A 19754-nucleotide genomic window follows, 5' to 3' on the forward strand; every position below is an offset into this window, starting at 1 on the left:
ATGGCTTGACACAACACAAACATGAGTTGTATGCATTTATAGCTAATCACCAATTAGACATAATACTGATTTCAGAAACACACTTCACGAAAAAAAGTTTCATAAAATTTCACAACTATAAAATATATCACACAACACATCCAGATGGAACTGCACATGGTGGGACAGCAATCATTATAAGAAACAACATTAAACATTACCAGACAACTCACTATCAAAAAGCACATATTCAGGCCACAAATGTAGTTGTAGAAGACTGGACAGGACCTATAACTTTTTCAGCTATATATTGTCCACCAAAACATTCAATTAAACAACCAGAATTTAAAACCTTTTTTGATACACTTGGACTTAGGTTTATTTGTGGCGGAGACTACAATTCAAAACATCTAATGTGGGGATCTAGACTTATTAATACCAAAGGCCGTGAACTACAAAAAGAAATACTAATAGATAATCTGAACATAGTAACCACAAGGGGGCCAACATACTGGCCTACAGACCCTGCGAAAATTCCAGATCTCCTCGATTTTGTTATAGTGAGAGGAATAAATGAAAAATACTTTAAACCAAAGTCTTGTTACGATTTATCCTCTGACCATTCACCTGTTATCATAACTGTAAGCAAAAACATAACAAAAATAGAAAGGAGCTGTATATTACACAACAACAAAACAAACTGGAGTTATTTTAGATATCAAGTAAATAATCAAATCAATTTAGACATCCCACTAAAGACCGATAAACAAATCGAACAAGCAGTAGAACATTTTAACACAGTTTTACAGGAAGCAGCATGGAACTCAACACCATTACCTACAAATCGACATATGAACAAACACTGTTCCAATACAATACATGAAAAAATAATTGAGAAAAGAAGACTCAGAAAACAATGGCAATTATCAAGATCACCTCAAAGTAAAACAAACCTCAATAAAGCACAAAAAGACCTAAAAAAATTGATAATAGCAGAAAAAAATGCAAGCTTTCAGGAATACCTACAAAAACTAGATGCAACTCAAGCTACTGACTACTCGTTATGGAAGGCTACAAGGACTCTACGAAGGCAGAACTATACAGTCCCACCACTAAGAACACAAACAGGACAATGGGCGAGAAGTCCTCTAGAAAAGGCCGAAACATTTGCGACACACCTTAAAAAAGTCTTTACATCAAATGAGGGAAGTTACTCACTACAAACTGAAGAAGAAATTATTTCGATACTCACAAAACCTTATCAACTAGAACTTCCTGAAAAAAGATTCACAAAAAATGAGGTAAAAAATATTATACAACACAACATCGATCCAAAAAAGGCTCCAGGATACGACCTGATTACAGGAAAAACTCTTCAGCAACTCCCAGAGAAAGGCTTCCAATTTCTGACACAGTTATTTAACTCTATAATGAGACTAGGTCATTTCCCATCACAGTGGAAACTAGCACAAATAACAATGATACCAAAGCCAGGAAAAGAACCAGAAAATGTACAGTCCTACCGTCCTATTAGTCTTCTTCCCGTGGTATCCAAAGTTTTTGAAAAGCTGACACTTACTAAGCTAATGCCTATACTAGAAAACAAAAAACTAATACCACCACACCAATTTGGGTTTATAAAACAACATTCAACAATACAACAGGTACATAGAATTGTAGAGAGAATCAACGAGGACTTTGAAAATAATAGGTACTGCTCGGCGGTATTTCTGGACGTAAGTCAGGCATTTGATAAAGTCTGGCATAAAGGCCTATTATGTAAACTAAAACAGAATTTACCTACAAATTACTATATACTCTTAAAGTCATATATCACCAACAGAAACTTCCAGGTAAAGTATGAGAATGAATACACAAACATACAACAAATTCTCGCTGGGGTGCCCCAAGGAAGTGTACTAGGACCTATATTATACCTTATATTCACTGCTGACTTACCGACAGATACACATATCACTACAGCCACATTTGCGGATGATACGGCAATACTATCATCGAACAAAAATCCCAAAATAGCCTCAGAAATCTTACAAAATAATCTAAATAAAATTCAACAATGGATGACAAAATGGAGAGTCAAAATTAATGAAAACAAATCGCTACACCTAACATTTACCACGCGTAGGGAAACATGTCCGGCTGTATACTTAAACGATAAAGGAATCCCACAAGGAGATGAAGTCAAATATCTAGGTATGTACTTGGACAGAAGATTAAACTGGAGGAAGCATATATTTACTAAGCGAAAACAACTGGGTCATAAGTTAAGAACCATATATTGGCTGTTGGGCAAAAAATCAAAACTATCAACTGAAAATAAAATATTAATCTACAAATCCATCCTAAAACCAGTGTGGACTTATGGGATAGAATTATGGGGAACCGCCGCACATTCCAACATTGAAATCATACAAAGATTTCAGTCCAAAATATTGAGATCAATACTAGGAGTTCCATGGTTCATAACCAATGAAGCCATCCATCGGGACGCCGGACTACCATACGTCAAAGATGACATCAAAAATTGCGCGAAAAAACATACAGAAAAACTTAAAGTGCATCCAAACGTGTTAGCAAAAAATTTAGTGAATAAACCGCGTACTGTTCGTAGGTTAAAACGAAAAGTTCCGTTAGAGTTAAGTGAACAATAGGTACTAAATTAATGTGTATAAGTTTATGTCAGAAATAGTCAGTGTTGTAGGCTAAGTTTTAAAAAAGGGGTGCATCACTGGATGCCTCCCTACATGTCATTCCTAATTATTGTCAGTCCTATTACTTATTGTCTGTTATCTACCTAAACATTTAGGTTTAGATTGTATAGATAGATTGTAATAAATGTGGGGTTAAAATAAAATATAATAATTTTAGCTAATCCTGGCGAAGCAAATAAATTTTGCGAAAGCTTGATTATAACACAGAGTTTCTCTTACCCTGCCCCTTAGAAATAAATGACTGCAACCTCAATAAAAAACTAAAGTCTACATATTGTCAGTCAATAATACCAAACTTCTTTATATATATATATATATATATATATATATATATATATATATATATATATATATATATATATATATATATATTTATGGAAAAACAAAAGATGTAGATCTTTGAAACACACTCAGTGATCAAAAGATCCACAGGTACTGGTTTGGACGACCACTCGTACGAAAACAAACAAATGAAATAGAGAATGCGGAAAAATCCCCTTACGAAGTAGTGGATGTGTGAATTGTTCGTAAGGGGATTTTTCCGCATTCTCTATTTCATTTGTTTGTTATATATATATATATATATATATATATATATATATATATATATATATATATATATATATATATATATATATATATATATATATATATATATGCGTACATTCTGGGTTCGGCAGAGGGCGCTGCCTAACGCTAAGATGTAAATACCAAATAAATAAAAATTTAAATAAATGGTAAAAAACAGCACACATCGTTTCTATCCTGGTTACGAGTTGGTGTTCAATAGGATGATACAGCGCTATTTCGGACTCTCGTCACTCATCAGCCATCCGAGGAGAACACGAATTCGTAACCAGAATAGACTCGACGTGTCAGGGGAAATTCACAATTTCAGTGAGGCAGTACAAGAGCGCTATCTACTCTGATGGCAGTGCTGCAGGTCATCTCAAAAAGAGAAGATTCCTGCTATCTCTTGTACCGTATAGAACAATGCGTATATTCTGGGTTCGACAGAGGGCGCTGCCTAACGCTAAGATGTAAATACCAAATAAATAAAAATGAAGTAGAAGGAAGGGGAAGAAAGGGGAAGTAAAATGAAAATAAACAGAAAATAGCTTCTCGCTGGAGAGGCCGAAGTAATAAAAATACTACTTTGCAGTAGCACTGAAGAAAGGGGGATTAAAAACGATAGAAGTAGAAGTATAAAGAATGAAGAGACAGAGGCAAACTAAATGGAGTGGATAGCAATAGATGCAAGAGAACAACCTGACACTCAAGGATGGATACGGCTCGTTTTGCATGCCTGTCGAAGAACAGCAGCTCAAAGTAGATAGTAATGATGACTAAAAGGTGAAATAAGAAAATAAGAATAATGTACTGAAAATGAATGAAGATGAATAATTGCTAAAGACTAACAAAATAAATAAAGCTAACAAATCATGGGCGCCAGGAAAATGGTCTTCGATCACTCTCCCAGGTAGCTTACACTGCTGTCAAATATTACCTAAATATATTAACTATGTAAACATGAACATAAAGGAATAAAAAAAATGATATACAAAATAAATAAATATTTATTAAAAATAACTACCTAGATTTTTGACAATCTTTGAGTTACACAAAGTGCATATCATGTGACTCTAAAATGACATAAGTTATACACAAGTTATATTTGAGTTAACAACAATAATATTACCGGTTACAAACTTCTATAAGTACCTCTTACATATAGGATACAACTCACATGAGATTTCTACCAAATGCTTATAGTACGCCTGCTACGTACAACTAAATTAAAACCGACAAATATTAAAAGTAATATAAATAAATAGGTACAAGCCTGACGAAGAGAAAATACAATGATGAATTAAGCAAAATTAATTAATAAAAGTTATAGAAATGAAGCTAAGATAAATACCGAAACGATGACCTAAATTAACCGAACAAATGGAATAAAGCGAATAACAAATAAATATTTGGGAAACAAGCAAGTAATATTACAAAATAAATATCAAACCAATAATAAAATATAAAAACCTAATTTTCTAGGCCTGATTACCTTGTGCACAGAAGGAAATATGTCAAATAAAAAACAAAGATAACTAGATCTGAAACCAAATAATTAATAACATAATACGTCAACCAAATGTCTGAAATATAAGCACAATAATTACTCAAACCACAAACTTTAAATGTTCCCAAACCAGTCCCTTCATTGAAAGACTTCAAAGTAAAGTCTGATGCTACAATCCATAAAATTAGCACCAGAGGAGGTGCTAAACCATGTTTCCTGTAGGTGCAGGTAGAAAGATGACAAAAATGGGACTGGAATGTCCCATAGCTTGCTCTCAAATCGACATACTTCCATGATGACTTGAGTGTGGCCGTGGCTGGAATCGACGCCTTCCAGGTGGTTGAAGGATCTACATGGTAGGTTTTAATATTTCTCCCAAATGGCTAAAAACAAACATTTCCCAGTCTTAATTTCAATTTCCAATCGAACATGTGTGAGAAAAAACAAGAGAAGAAGTAATGAGGAAGAGGTTTTTAGGATGAACAGCAAATAAAAACATCCATTAGCAAGGCTTATCAAATGTAAAAAAGGCATGACTTTGACCTTGAGGTAGAATTTGGATACAGAATATGATATTTAGAATAAAATATTATAGGATAATTATATTGCCACTGTGATATGAGCATAGTATTAGATATTTTTTTCACAATTTATCAGATATTGGGTATGGACAGACTTCAAACTTTATTAACTAAAAATTAAGACTATTAGAACTTTCTCCAAACAAATATTGTACACGGTGGAATGAATAAAAGAAACTAAATTCAATAATTAACAAATTTACTTGGAAAATTGAACTGGAAAGAATATTTTAAATGAAAAATGAAATCTAAGATCCAACCTAACCTTTATATGTAAAAAATATTTACCGGAATCTCCTTTATTGGTTATTGTTTTCCTCACGAACACGCTGGATGGATTTAGCAAACCCATGGGACACCATTTACACTTACAATTAAAATGTATTTCCCAATAAATTACTTAAAAAATGAAACCTTCCGCCATTATGGAACCAAAAGTTCGTCGACCTACTTCCAGCGCACTTTCACAGTCAAGTAAAGTAAAGAGTAAAGCAGGAAGCAGGACCGCCTTGTCAAATTTTCAGAACCCCCAAAAGATATCTCTCACTAGGTGGCGTATATAGTATGTTCCATCAGTGATACCAATATACTTAACAAGAATCTACAGGTCGAGCAAGTCTTGTAAATTTCACGATTGCGAGCCACGTTTCACGCAACCGTGTTTGCGTACTTGTGTTTCGAGTTGCGTGGTCGTGCGGAGTTATATTTACCAATTCGCGCAATCGTACTTGAGACGCTGTGTCAGGTGAGGTGTTTGAAAATTTGTGTAACTTGATTCTGTGGTGTGAAGGTGGTTAAACTTTTGTTTTATTTTTTTTTGTTTTGTTTGTTTTTGTTGTTGCGAATATATCGCAGAAAGTTTTTAGATGAAGTAATTGTATGATGAAGATAACACAGAAAATACAAGAGGGCAGCATACTTTGCAAAACAATTGTTACAATTTGAAATCAACAATTTGTTAAGTTGTTGTCTTGCTGGTAAAAAAAGTGACTTTAAAAAAATTATATCTTGGAAACTAAAAATTATTTTTATTTATAATTGAAACATGTAAAAGTATAGTACTCTCAAAAAAATTTCAGCCAAAAATATTCATTTTTGTAGAGTTGACTGCAATTTTTCGACAACAGCCCTTTTTTGCAGTGAGCAGCATAACAAGTCCAGTCTCATCTGAAATCGAAAGTTTCTTGTAGTTTATACCTCTGGCTAGTGAATGAACAAAGGATTTTTTATTAGATGAGGTCATTTTTGTTTTATAAAAAAAACTACTTTAAAAATGAGAAAAATTGGGGTCAAAAATGTGTTTAAACTTATGTAAAATCTTCAAATTTCATTTTTTTTAATTCCTTCGTTCATATTCTAGCCAGAGGTATAAACTACAAGAAACTTTTTGATTTCAGATGAGACTAGTTATGCTGCCAACTCTACAAAAATGAATATTTTTGGCTGAAACTTTTTTTGAGACTACCTTAAGTACTATACTTTTACATGTTCCAATTATAAATAAAAATAAATTTTAGTTTTCGAGATATAATTTTTTTTAAAAAGTCACTTTTTTTACCCACAAGACCTATGTAACCCCTTAAAAAAATGTTTGGAAGAATATGTTTGATGGCCAAGATGCATACATATATTTAGAAGGAAAGTTCCTGATTTCTGTAGTATAATACATAATACCGAAGAGGAAGTAGCCCTAAGCGCCGGACTCCACTTGCGATTTGTAGTTGTGAAGATTGAACACATTCTTTCAAATAGAAGTCAATCCATGATTATTTAGTCACAAATGGATTGACTTGTATTTGAAACAATGTGTTCAATCTTCCTGATTACAAATCGCAAGTGGAGTGCGGCGGTAATAACACCAAAATATTCCATATAGGTCCATAGAAGGTACACAGACATTGAAAAATTCCTGGAATATCCCCGAAAACATGTTCCCTAAACATCCCAGGAAAATCCTGTGTCAGCATTTTAAACATTACCTGAATGTCTTATTGGAACATTCCATGAATATCCACGAATGTTCTCTGGACATTCAAAATATATTTTGTAGACATTCCCTGGATATACCAGAAATACAGTGATGAGCGCTCTAATAACCGGCAAAATAGCACAAAAGATGTATTAAGTAGTGAGATAAAAAGACATGAAACTAGTTGAGCTGGGAAATTTAGCGATATTAACTTATACATTTAGATTGTATTGATTGTGTACCACCTTCAGACGTATCAGACGAGTTTGGAAACTACCACTGTCACAGTTTTAGTTGACATACTCCTCCGATATGTGTAAAGGTGGGATCAATATAACGTAAATTTAAAGGTTAATTTCGCTAAATTTCCCAGCTCGACTAGTTTCATTTCTTTTTATCTCACAACTAAATATGTTGCCCATATTTTGCCGGTTATTAGGCCACTTATCACTGTACATCCTTGCTGATGTGACAATACCTCCTATCTGTTTTTTCATGAGTTTTGTATGAGAGATGGAAAAACATGTTTTAAGGTCACCTCCTGTGTTCATATGTAAGTTTTGACTTGTTTTGTAGTTCATAGATAGTTTAATTTACTACAAAACAAGTCAAAAAATATGATATGAAAACAGGAGGTGACCCTAAGACAAGTTTTTAGTCTCTCTTACAAAACTCATGAAAAAACAGATAGGATGTATTATTACATCACTGACGATATGTGGCCATACCAAATAATACATCCTTGATAAATATAAACATTTTTATTGAACAAAATCTTTTCATACATTTTTTTAATGCAATTTACTGATATTCCTAAATATTTCACAAAAATGTGTCACATTTGCTTTGTAAACCTTTCTTTTGCCTTTCGTAGCCACATATTCCGTTTCCTTCCTGGTTTTTTGTAGACCACTTCTCTCAGCTGATTCTAAAAAAAATGAAACAAATGGTAATTTTTCTATCCTTTACAATTAACAATCAGAAGAAATATTATTTACAGATAATGATATGCATAATAATAATAGGTTTGTTCTAGCATCAGTTTGAAACCATCAGCGAATAGTGGACCAGCGCGAGTAGAGGGGATCGCACTGGTGACTGTATTATGTTCTTTTACTGACCCTAATAGCACAAGGACGTCCATTGGACGTCCTTCACGGACTTTAGGGACGTCCATTGGACGTCCGTTTTCGTCCGAGGAACGTCCTTTATACGTCCTATTTTGGTCCAAATGTCGCGCTACCGAACGTCCATTGGACGTCCATCTAAGGTCCGAGGGGACGTATATTGGACCTTAATCGGACGTAATTTGGACCTTGATCGGACGTCCTAGGGGACGTAAATTGGACCTTAATCGGACGTAAATTGGACCTTAATCAGACGTAAATTGGACCTTAATAGGACATAAATTGGACCTTAATCGGACCTTAATCGGACGTAAATTGGACCTTAATAGGACGTAAATTGGACCTTAATGGGACCTTAATCGGACGTAAATTGGACCTTAACCGGACGTAAATTGGACCTTAATAGGACGTAAATTGGACCTTAATCGGACGTAAATGGGACCTTAATCGGACGTAAATTAGACCTTAATCGGACGTAAATTGAACCTTAATCGGACGTAAATTGGACCTTAATAGGACGTAAATTGGACCTTAATCGGACGTAAATGGGACCTTAATCGGACGTAAATTGGACCTTAATCGGAAGTAAATTGGACCTTAACCGGACGTCCTAGGGGACGTGAATTGGACATTAACAGGACGTCCAATTTTGGTCCAAATGCCACGTTGCCAAACGTCCAATGGAGGTCCACTTAACATCCGAAGGGACGTTCAATGGACGTCAATTGGGCCTTCATAGGACGTCCCAGTTTGGTCCAATGTCTTGCTGCCGAACATCCATCTAATGTCGTGGGAAATAAAAAATATATTTTTTAAGGAACTTATATTACATCTTATATTAAATTACAATTATTGGATATTACATTATTTACATTAAATTACAATACACTTCTCCAAGAAATTAACGCACCACCTTAAATATGGGGTATTAAACCTTATACAAATGGTTCCGTATGTACAGGCTCACTCATTACTATAGAGAGCGATGTGATATAATATATATTACAGTATAGCTCCCCGTGCATGACAAGCATAAGGAGGTACTTAACCTATAGCCTAGGGCCTAGGCTAGAATATAATAAAAAAATCACTTAGATGCAACAACAGGTTTAGGAAATTCGAGACATCAAAAATGCCCAATTTTTAAGGTGGTGCGTAATCGGCTGTATATACAGGGTGTAACAAAAATACAGGTCATAAATTAAATCACATATTCTGGGACCAAAAATAGTTCGAATGAACCTAACTTACCTTAGTACAAATATGCACATAAAAAAAGTTACAGCCCTTTGAAATTACAAAATGAAAATCGATTTTTTCGATTATATCGAAAACTATTAGTGATTTTTTATTGAAAATGGACATGTGGCAGTATTATGGCAGGAATATCTTAAACAAAAATTATGGTGAAATTTGTGCACCCCATAAAAATTTTATGGGGGTTTTGATCCCTTAGATCCTCCCAAACTTTTGTGTACGTTCCAATTCAATTTTATTATTGTGGTAGTTACCATTAGTTAAATTCAATATTTTTGTTTCTTAGTATTTTTCAGATAAGGCAGTTTTTATCGAGTTGCAACTTCTTTTTTAACATGTCTACATAAAAATTTTATGGGGGTTTTGTTCCTTTAAACCCCCCAAATGTTTGTGTACGTTCCAATTAAACTATTACTGAGGTACCATTAGTTAAACAGAATGTTTTTAAAACTTTTTTGCCTCTTTGTATTTTTTCGATAAGGCACATTTTATCGAGATCTGGCTTCTTTTTTAATATGGTTCAAAATATACCTAAAAATGTAAAGCATAAATAAGTCTGCATATTATTACCAAGTCTCCATAATCGTGCTTAACCATATACAAATATGTGGTGGATTTGACAAATATTCAAAATATTTCGATAAAAATTGACTTTTCGAAAAAGCAATAAGAGGCAAAAAAGTTTTTAAAATGTTGTGTTTAAATGGTACTACAATAATAATTAAATTGAAACGTGCACAAAAGTTTGGGGGGGTTTAAAGGAACAAAACCCCCATAAAATTTTTATGGGGTGTCCAAATTTTACTATAGTTTTTTCGTAAGATAGTTGCAGCCAAAGGGCTGCAACTTTTCTTGTGTGTACATTTGTACTAAGGTAAGTTAGGTCCAATCAAACTATTTTTGGTCCCAGAATATGTGATTAAATTTATGACCTGTATTTTTGTTACACCCTGTATATATCTACATACTTCGTCTAATTTACTAACTGTTGTGCGTCATCCGCGTCGTAGTCTGTGAGGTCGCATGATACCAACACGACATATTTAGGCGGTAGGTGTGTTCTTTTTTAGAATCACTTTGCTGAGTACACTGGAAATACAGACTCTAGACATATTTTATTATATACGTGTAGAAATAATATTTGAAGATTTCTATTAATGTTAACCTAAAGAAATACACAATAATATGTTTCATTTAATTTGTATAAATGGATTATAAAGCGTTTTTATGAAGCAGATTTGTTCGGATCACACTGTAACTGTAATCGAACGAAGGTGACATTTTAGAATAAATTGGTAACATTTATTTGACAGTTGTGGTGATGACACTTCATATTTGTTTATATTCTTTACTATAAGTATCTGTTTTATTTATTATATTTACTGTCTTTATTATTTACTTTACTATAAAAAGATCCTCTACTATAAAAATATAAATTTCACCTAATTTTATAACGACTTGGAATAATCATCGAGGTATCTGACAACTTTTTTAGTTGTTATTGTAGACATACTTATACAAAGAAACCTACCGGCTTTTTGCCAAGAGTTCGGAGCCGTTTTTTAATTATTAACAATGCAGTGCAAAAACGCTTGCACTGCAAATCTTAAAAGATTATAACTTAATTCTTGTTCTCTATTTCTTAAGTTTTTACTTATTTACATTGAATATTAATTTGTTTTGTTGTATAATCCACGTTTACAATAATTATGTGATATATTTTATTTAAAATGGGTTCAGGATCTTTTTATACTTTGGCAACTATGTCAACTTAGATCTCTGGCGTAGATAATGCCTTGCAACAGTAAGTAAATTAGATGGACTGTAGGTTATATTTGGTTCTTGGGACATCAAAGTATATTTTTTAGACATTCCCTGGATATAGTCACAGATGTGACATACCTCTGATTTGTTTTTTCATGAGTCTTGTAAGAGAGACTAAAAACTTTTTTTATAGTCACCTCCTGTTTTCATATATTTTTTGACATGTTTTGTAGTAAATTCAACTATCTATTTACTACAAAACATGTCAAAATTTACATGTGAAAGCAGATGATCCTAAAAATGGTTTTTCGTCTCCTACAAAATTCATGAAAAAGCAGATAGGAGAATTATTGTACATTACAATTCTCTGATGTTTGGGAAAAAGGGCTTAAGTCAGAATTGCACATCGATAATGTTTTGATGATTTCTACAGTACTGTAGTAGATTCTACTGTACATACAGTTTACATCTACAACAGTTTTTTTCTGGTCCAGAAATCATCAAAACATTATCAATGTGCAATTCTGACTTAAGTCCTTTTTGCCAAACATAAAAAAACAATCTGGTCATAACTGACCAATGAGCAATTTTAATTTAACCTAAATTACTACTGTTTCTTAAAATGAAGAGCTTACCCCATAGCGTCTCTTATCTAATCTAACAAGATCGTGCACTATTCTAACATACACAGGCACAGCACACAAGCACTATGCTCCGTTTTTCACTATCACCTATCACTCAAACTAGTTCAAAAGGCTTTGTCCTCTTCAATCGTCTAGTTTGCCCAGTAGTATCCAGGAGCTGGATTTCCTCGATATTTTTGAACTTATGAAGTTGTTCAATTGCTCGTGTTGCTCGTGACTTCCTGCTATCTTCTTGATATTTGTTGATAAAGTAATAACTTATTATGCATGGACAATGTGGACTTTCTTCCAACTAGCCAATACACTTTTTATATCTCTCTTTTGCCTTTCATAGCCACAAGGCTATACATTTCCTTCTTGGTTTTTTTTGTAGACCACTTTCAGCTGATTCTAAAAAAAATTAAAATGAACGGTAATTTTTCTATTCTTTACAATTAAAAATCAAAAGAAATAAATACTATTTACAGGTAATAATATGCATGCATAAATGATTCGTTTCATAAAGAATAAAGAAAATTGAAAACGGATTTTATAATACTTACAAAATTGTTTAAACAAGAGATCCAGCCAGAGCCCAGAGCAAAAACTAGTAGACAGTACAGCAAAAAAGCCACTAATTTCTTCCATTTCCCACACCCCCTTATCGATGCATTTTTTTCCAATCAAAATTTTTACTAAATTTTTAGGTTATCGGTTATAACGAAAATGAAATATATGAAATGTGATGACCAATGACCACGCGACGCTACATAGATATTCGCGCGGCAAATTTGAAAATGAAAGCAAATTGAACAGTAAATGGCCTCTCTTAAAATCTCGTAATGGAAAATTTTACCCCTCCAGGAAGACATTTATATCTTGTGGTAACTTTCCACCCATAATTTAATCAGATAGATGTTCACGGAATAGAACGGTAGTACCTACATTCCTGGAATGTTTTGTGTTGTTAGGATTAAACTTTTATTTTATTTATTATTGAATATTTCCTATTGTTAAACATTGTAACCAATAATTTACAAATAAGATTTTCATTACATTACATAAAATCAAAAACATGTTTTGGATATTAAACTATAGTTTATAATTGTAATAATTGTATATACAATTTTGAATTAAGATTTAATCTTTTCGATTTAAACTACAGTAAAACCTGTGTTACCGGCCCCCTGCAAACACCGGCCACCTGTACTAACGGCCAGTTTAAAAATTCCCCAAACCAATTACAGTAAAACTTGTCAGTAACGGCCACTAAAAATGAAAAAGCTATTGGCCGATATAGAAAGGTGACCGGTATTGCCAGTTTTTGTAGTCTAGATATAATTGGTTTGGGGAATTTTTAAACTGGCCGTTAGTACAGGTGGCCAGTAACACAAGTTTTACTGTATATCTAGACTACAAAAACTGGCAATAACGGCCACCTTTCTATATCGGCCAATAGTTCTTTCATTTTAGTGGCCGTTACTGACAGGTTTGACTGTATTTCATTAACGTAAAGTTAACGCCTAAGTTAATATTTTATTGAATTATTTTGCTATTTGATCCCGTAATTGGTATAATGTGTCCAATATAATATATAAGCGTTCATAAAACGTCCGTATTTCGTCCAGTATGGACGTCCAAAGGACGTTCAACGTCGGACGTCCAAAGGACGTCCATATTTATTCCAACGTCGGACGTCCAAAGGACGTCCATATTTATTCCTTCCGAAGGACGTCCAACATGGGACGTCCAAAGGACGTCCGTTTATAGTCCATGGACGTAAGGACCAAAAATGGACCTATTTTGGACGTCCAAAGGACGTCGTGTGCTATTAGGGGACCAACTGTTTGCTGATGGTTTTTGACTGTTTGCTAGAACAAACCTAATAATAATAAATATTTTGTATTTTGACAATGACATCTGATGTGGAAGTCAAAACATTAATAAAATTATTTTTTCAAGTTAACTTTCACATGCGCGTCTTAAAATTGTACTTTTAATACTTATATCATAAATAACTATTAAAACTATCTTAAGAGGAAACAGTATCGATCAACAGGTAGCGAAAATGTGTTCCAAGATTGCGGCTGTAATTTTGAATATTTTTCAAGATATTTGGCACACATATTCGTAATATAATAAAGAATGGCGGTACAGAGCCCAATTTGAAAAATATATTATTATGTGGAAATTACTCTGTAATTAAATACAATATAAAAAAAACAAGCTTGTACCGCCATTAAGAAGAACAAAAAAATACACTTTCTTCAAATACAACTTTTTTATCCGATTTTGTGTTATTTTGGAACTACTAAAATTTTTTATTTCATTAGTAGTTCCAAAATTACACAAAATCTAGGCATCGGATAAAAAAGTTTATTTGAAGAAAGTGTATTTTTTTGTTCTTCTTAATGGCGGTACAGGCTCGTTTTTTAAATATTGTATAATTACAGAGTAATTTCCACATATTAATATATTTTTCAAATTGGGCTCTGTACCGCCATTCTTTATTATTTTACGAATATGTGTGCCAAATGCCTCGAAAAAATATTCAAAATTACAGTGACAATCTTGGAACACGTTTTGGCTACCTGTTTATCGCTACTGTATTACCTTAAAACATTGTAATTTGCTAAACCAGTATATTTTACTCTACTAGCTACCTCATTTTCCACTGTTTCTAAAGACTTGTTTACATGGGTAGAGTTTTGAGGAGAGTAGAGTAGCGGTAGTACTCTACCAAAAATGGCTTGATACCATTCACATGAGGAGAGTACAAGTATAGTACTGATGCTAGTATAGTGAAACCAATTTTTGTATTTTTAAACACTCTTGATTATAAGTGCACCTTAAATTCTTAATTTTTTGCTTAAGCTCGTTTACTCCAAAGCCCCCTTTGCCATTCTTTCGACGATTTCATCCTCCGCAGCTTACTGCAAACTTTTATTTCTGTAGTATACACTACCTAAATTCCATAAACACTGGTATTCGCCGTATTATAGCTCTACAAGTTTTAAAGTTTCATCTTCGGTGAACTTCATTTTCACTATTTACACAAAACACAATTCCAGCCAGAATGACAGCGCCCCCATGTACTCTCCTACCTACTCTATTCTGCCATAATTGAGCGTGTTCCATGGGTAGAGTGTGCAGCCGAGTAGACATTTTGGCAGTAGTGGTGGTCATAGAGTAGTTACTTTGCCGTAGGTTGCTAGTCACTCTACTTTAACTCCAACTATACACTCTACCAGCTATTCTACTGTGCTGAGCATTTTTACAGGTAGAGTTACTCTACTCTATCAAGTACTTGCATCATTACTCTACCTGTGTAAACAAGTCTTAAATCTACTGAATGAAAATCTACTTAATCTTAATCTACTCTTAATGAAAAATGTCTAAAATCATTTACCCACCTAGTATTATTGTAGAATTTAAGACAGTCCAGTGCCTTATAAATAATTTCAATATGAATATTTTTTCCTTTAATTCTCCTTTGATATCACTCCATTTTAGATTTTGGGGAACTTATTTCATTGTGTTTATAGCCCATATTTATTGAAGGAACCCAATCTGGAGATTGTTATTATCGATTAAGTCGGCTGGTTTTCCTATAAGATTAAAATGTTAACATCTTCAAAAATCGTTACTGTTGTAATTGTAACTTACCAGATATAAAATGATTACAGCAGACAGGACAGGAAAATTTTCATTTCGCTAGTAAAACCTGTACATTGTATTGCATTTAACCATTGTTGTCTCTCAGATACCTTATTTAGTTCAGTTTAAAAGTGAACTTTATCTTGACTTTATCACAATTACTTTGCATTTCACACTTCAAAACACAACACCAATGAAGCATATTATCTTTCTAAATTAATACTTCCAGAGAAAATGTTAAATTAATCTTTGTACAACACAAAATTACAAAGAAATACAACTAAAATTATCTAAAACTCATTAAGAACAGATAGAATAAGATTTATCTTTTACAGCCAGTAGCCACGCCAGTAGCCACGCCAGTAGCCATATTGACATATTGATTTAATTTTGGCAGCATTGGGAACGGATTTAAATTTGGTAAATATAACTCCGCACGACCACGCAACTCGAAACACAAGTACGCAAACACGGTTGCGTGAAGCGTGGCTCGCAATCGTGAAATTTACGAGACTTGCTCGACCTGTAGATTCTTGTATATACTTAGGTGTGGCATCGTTGCACGAAATTTTAAATAGAAATGATAATAATTAGAAATGGTTAATTACGCGAAAACTAGAGAAATTAATTAAGAGATCAAGAGAAAATAATTATAAAAATAATTAAAGATCTAATTTCGTAACGTGAACCGTTACAATAAGAAGAAGCGGAGGACCTGATAATAGCTGGAGAAGAACTGTAACACGAGATCATAAAATAATTGACCTGAGATGGAGAGAAGTCAAACAGAGAGCGAGAAACAGAGATGAATGGAAAATACTTGTAGAGGAAATTTCGAAAGAATAAAACAGAAGAGGATGCGCTGATCCAGCCAATCAGGCATCTTTTACTTTTGGCTAAGAAACGCAAGAGCGCCCAATACTCCATAAGGAGGGAAGGCATTAGAGAAAGAGAGAGAGAGAGAGAGAGAGAGAGAGAGAGAGAGAGAGAAAAACCGATTATTTATCAAAATAAAATTTAATATAAACATAAAATAAAAATTCCATTTTTTATTCAGTTGCAATGCGAAGGCAAAACAATCTTATTGTTTAACTTAGAATAAGGAGCGCAGACCAGCACTCTGAATCGACGATTTTCGACTCTTATTGGAGCCATCATCGGAGAGGCGTAGGCCTGCTGCTCTCTACTCAAAGTGACCAAACCATAAAAGTTTATCCCCGCATTGCAACTGAGGTCTATGCAGTAGGTGACTATCGTCATCTGGCAACTGAAAGGTAAGGTAAAGTTTTCATCCTAATAGCAACATTAATAATATTGAAAAATATTAAAAATATTACTAAAAGATTTTTAAATGAAAACTTTTTGGTCCATTTCCCTGGTAACACCTCCATGGCTTCTAAAATTTGCAAGCCAGATGGATGCTGAAGCGAAGAAGACAAGAGAGAATTAAAAAACTTACAATTCACGTCCCTGTCTGTTCAGCTGGTAAATTCCAACAGAAAATGGACCTAGTTACTCAAAGGAGTAAAGACCAATATAAAAATAAAATAAAAATTCAATTTTTATTCAGTTGCAATGCGAAGGCAAAACAATCTTATTGTTTAACTTAGAATAAGGAGCGCAGACCAGCACTCTGAATCGACGATTTTCGACTCTTATTGGAGCCATCATCGGAGAGGCGTAGGCCTGCTGCTCTCTACTCAAAGTGACCAAACCATAAAAGTTTATCCCCGCATTGCAACTGAGGTCTATGCAGTAGGTGACTACCGTCATCTGGCAACTGAAAGGTAAGGTAAAGTTTTCATCCTAATAGCAACATTAATAATATTGAAAAATATTAAAAATATTACTAAAAGATTTTTAAATGAAAACTTTTTGGTCCATTTCCCTGGTAACACCTCCATGGCTTCTAAAATTTGCAAGCCAGATGGATGCTGAAGCGAAGAAGACAAGAGAGAATTAAAAAACTTACAATTCACGTCCCTGTCTGTTCAGCTGGTAAATTCCAACAGAAAATGGACCTAGTTACCAGGGCCGGACTGGCTCATAAAAAAGGCGCCAACCCAAATTATAAAAAAGGCGCCAGCCCAAATTCTAAAAAAGGCACCAACCTAATATCTAAACAATGGCGCCAGACCTCCCTCTTAAGCTTTGACATCAAACTTTTTTGAAATCCTAACGCGTGTAAAGTAAATCAATATTTCTAATTTTAATTTAAATCCATAAAATAATTTACTATTTTTATTGGGAATAGGGAATTGGTGAGTAATTTTCACTTGCTACTACAAAAGAGTCTATTGATTCAAAAACATTTAACAAAAATCATGATGATTTGTGTTCAATAGAAGTCACCTTTTGAATTTTTTCAAATTTTTTACTAAATTCCATATATAGCATAAGAGTAAACCTCGATAAAAAATCCGCAACCACACACGGTGTCAGGCGATCCGTGTTTAAGTGGTGAATGGCCTAACGTCAGACGGTCGCAAACGAAGCCCTCGGAGAACTGGTGAAACTCCTTTGTAATTCAAGCCTAAGCGTTGGCAAGGGCGCACTGCCTCGCCAGACAGTATAATTCGCCCCTACTCGTGGAAAATATATGGATAAGTATTTAATTTAATTAATTTAAGTAATTAATTTAAGAAGGGGATTAGCGTTAAAAGCACTAAAGAAGGCATAAGAGGGGACCTCATCCTCGAAGTGACAGAGAAAGAACAGAACGAGCGCCTGAAGAAGACTTTCGTGGCCCGCACGGGACGGAGAGAAACGCAGTAGAGGTTGTCCGGGGCTATCAGGTCCAGGTGTACCTATTTGATATAGACGGAGGAGTCCCAAGGTAGAAATCCTGAGACAAGTTCGGAGGTATACCGGCAGCAGGAAGCCTGACGACGTCAAACTCATTTGTATAAGGGAAAATAGAGAACACAAACGTCACGGTTGGACTGACACGTATCGCAGCCAAGAAGGCACTGGAAAGAGAACATATACCTATTGGCTGGAACTCATGCAAGATACGGGAGAGACTGCGTGTCCAGGTGTGCTTTAGATGCCTGCATTTCAGGCATAGTAAAACGGACTACAAGAGAGAAAACAGGGAGGACTCCTACTACATATGTGATAAGGAGGGGGCACCAGTCACGAGAGTGCAGTAGTGAGACGACTTTTTCCCTCACTTTTAGAGAATCCGGTCACAGTGCCCGGAGTGTAAAAAACTGATCCTGGAAAAGCGGGGCCTCAAGAAACAACATCCTGCCACAAGCGATGAGAAAAGGATGGGTGAAAACATCTAGGGCCAGGAATCAGACAGCGTATGGGTAAGTAAGTTAGGAAGATAAGAACCATCTAATACGCAGTTCCTTTAAATAAATGTGGGAAGGGCGAGGGCCGCTCACGACGTTGCAGAGGCATTCGCACGAAGGAAAGGTATGACATTTGGTCTTTCGACAGAGAATCGTTAAAGATAGGGGATGTGACGTGACGGTATACGTAGTGAACGGAGGTATTGGAATCACCAGACACTCTGTTAAGAATGTTAATAGGTATGTTAAGGCATAAGTTGTAGACCGCCTGGCGTACAATTGTTATGTTTCACCAAACGTCCCGCTTCGAGAGGGGAATACCTATCAGAATGGATCCACGCTATGGGGCTTACCGTGCTAAATGACCTACGTTCGTAAGAAGTAATAGTGAATCCTTTCTGGACCTCTCGCAGGTTTCAACATTACTTCTAAACAGTGCCATAAGCTGGACTGGTTTGGAAGAACAATCGCTCAGCTTACATAAGTATGTGAGTTTTGAACTAAGGAGCAAAAGGAAGAAACGGAAAGATGAATCGATCTAAAAAGATTTTCAAATCAGGAATCTTTTGTTGGTATTCTTGGCTTGATCGGTCCGATATGCGAGGATTTGAAGGAGTTGATCGAGAGATCAGGTATCAGATAACCAAATAGCTTAAATGCGACGCGTAGTGCTTTCGCGTATAAATATC

At 34.6% G+C, this 19754-nt stretch overlaps 3 long non-coding RNA genes across 3 annotated transcripts; all 3 read right to left on the reverse strand.

Moving 5' to 3' along the window:
• Nucleotides 1–4270: 4270 nt before the first annotated feature.
• On the reverse strand, nt 4271–6098 carry LOC126881368 (uncharacterized). The gene is made up of 2 exons (XR_007696822.1): nt 5658–6098; nt 4271–5171 (listed from the first exon to the last, which is right to left on the reverse strand). It is a non-coding gene; the product is annotated as an uncharacterized LOC126881368 (long non-coding RNA).
• A 1932-nt stretch (nt 6099–8030) lies between these two features.
• Nucleotides 8031–16715, reverse strand: LOC126881370 (uncharacterized). The gene is made up of 3 exons (XR_007696824.1): nt 15776–16715; nt 15523–15717; nt 8031–8266 (listed from the first exon to the last, which is right to left on the reverse strand). It is a non-coding gene; the product is annotated as an uncharacterized LOC126881370 (long non-coding RNA).
• Nucleotides 8459–12905, reverse strand: LOC126881369 (uncharacterized). Its single transcript, XR_007696823.1, has 3 exons — nt 12673–12905; nt 8930–12520; nt 8459–8753 (listed from the first exon to the last, which is right to left on the reverse strand). It is a non-coding gene; the product is annotated as an uncharacterized LOC126881369 (long non-coding RNA).
• Nucleotides 16716–19754: the final 3039 nt, after the last annotated feature.

The sequence above is a fragment of the Diabrotica virgifera genome, chromosome 3, assembly GCF_917563875.1.
Source record: "Diabrotica virgifera virgifera chromosome 3, PGI_DIABVI_V3a".
Classification (NCBI taxonomy): domain Eukaryota; kingdom Metazoa; phylum Arthropoda; class Insecta; order Coleoptera; family Chrysomelidae; genus Diabrotica; species Diabrotica virgifera.